The sequence below is a fragment of the Sphaeroforma arctica genome (genome assembly GCF_001186125.1).
Source record: "Sphaeroforma arctica JP610 unplaced genomic scaffold supercont1.1199, whole genome shotgun sequence".
NCBI classification, from domain to species: Eukaryota; class Ichthyosporea; order Ichthyophonida; genus Sphaeroforma; species Sphaeroforma arctica.
The window spans coordinates 17,746-19,875 of NW_014039359.1; positions in this window are offsets into that span (position 1 = coordinate 17,746).

A 2,130-nucleotide genomic window follows, 5' to 3' on the forward strand; every position below is an offset into this window, starting at 1 on the left:
CATGAGAAATAGCAAGATAGGGCATTGATCACGTGTGTCTGTGGATACTGAAGAAGGTGTGTGAGACGCATGAGGAACAGCAAGTTAAGGCAGTGATCACGTGGTTATGGACACTCTAGTGCGTGCCTGCGTGCGCAATCTTGAGAACGAGGCACTCCACAAGCACAGCACAGACAACAAAGGTGTACAATCTTCTGCCACTGTAATAAACAGAGATACACGGTACAAATACGGAGAACTGCAGAAAAGAGAGATCAGGTTTAAGTTTAAATGGCATTCTTAGGGAAGATTTAATACACTGTAGCAAAGTAAAGTTACGGAAAATAAGCCCGGTTTAATACACTGTAGCAAAGTAAAGTGACGGAAAATAAACAAATATAGAGACAACCCGCTTAACGATCCAGCCATGTGACTGGAGCAGCGATTAGTGTTCAGTAGCATGCTCAAGTATTTAACACTTTTGTTTCCAGTCAATATAATCCAAAACATATACTCAAGGGTTAAATAAGCCTGATATGTATATATTTGAAGCATATCGATTAACCAAATAAAACCAGAAAATATATCTAAGGCGAACCAAATAACTAAATATCCCAAAATGAATAATTTAAGGCACATCGATTAGCCAAATAACCCAAAATGAATATCTAAGGCATATCGATTAGCCAAATAACCCAAAATGAATATCTAAGGCATATCGATTGGCCAAATAAAGCTAGAAAATATATATAAAAGTATAGAATAGCCAAATATACCTAAAATATACATTTAAGGCATTTCGATTAGCCAAACAACCCCAAAAAAGAAATGTACAATACATTCAGTCTAGTTGATCATGCGTAGCGCACATTTGATCGCATGCACACTTCTTGCTTCAGATGATTAATCCACAATGTATGTGCAGGCAGAGCACAAAGTGCCGTAGTCTAGTTGGACTTGTAAAGCACCCGCTTGTTCGCATACACACCCTGTCCTTCGGAGACTGACTTCAGGAACATCGCAAAGTTGTCGTGTGATGCTCTGGCGGGATTAAGATCTAAATCCCATATCTCCAAGTCCCTGATATTATACATTGATGAATTGATGAACTGCAGAGTTTAAGATTGTTGAGTGATCATGTCGGCCAAGTTGAACACGCTATACCTACTATTCAGGTCCTTATGATCTTACAAAGGCTGCTGGAACGCGCATCTAACAACAACGATATACATTTTAAGGAATCCATGTCCTATGTGTGTCCATGAGTATTGGTATGATGACATAAACACCTCTACACCATACTCTCGAAACACAGAACCCACACCACTCTCACAGAAAAATTACATTAATCGACGTACTTCTCATTCATTTACGCATTCGTGTAGAGCACGTACATTTACATATTCATCACTATACATGTTTACTTGTATATATTTACCAATCATTTATATATTTACATACATATAGCTCACGTACATTCCCGTATACATCACTCCACATATTTGCTTATATACGTCTATTTCGTGTATTTCCACACAGAAACTACCTTAATGCACTCATGCAGGTGAGTGTAGTACTCAGTGCGTGCCAGGCTTGCTGGTCCAGTCCACGGCAGCTAACCAGACTGAACGTGCGCAGTTGGTATGGCCGCATGAGCTGCGCAATAGCAGTGAACACCGTAACCCAGCAATGCTTGGCACTGTAGAAAACAGTCAGGAAGGATTTTAGGGTATAGGCACCTCAGGCAGGATGATAGGGCATATGCACCTCAGGAACGAGGCTAGGGTATATGCACCTCAGGACGAAGGTTAGGTTACATGCATCTTAGGAACGAGGTTTGGGTAGATGAACCTATGATGTATGGTGTGTGGTGTGTATATACACACAGAGATCCTCTGAGCTACATATGATCAGCTTTCTATTGTTTGGAATTCAGACGCCGATAAACGCCTGGCACTGTAGGAATGGTCACGACAGTAAGGGGATTTGCGAACGGTCGGGGGCCCTTTTATACCCACACTATTACTTTCCAATGTAATTAACCATTCTGTTCTTTTGTACACACTCAAAAACTTTCTGCTGTAACTATATAGACAATCGTGTTCTTTCGTATAAACACAAAACGCATATATATACATATATATATATATA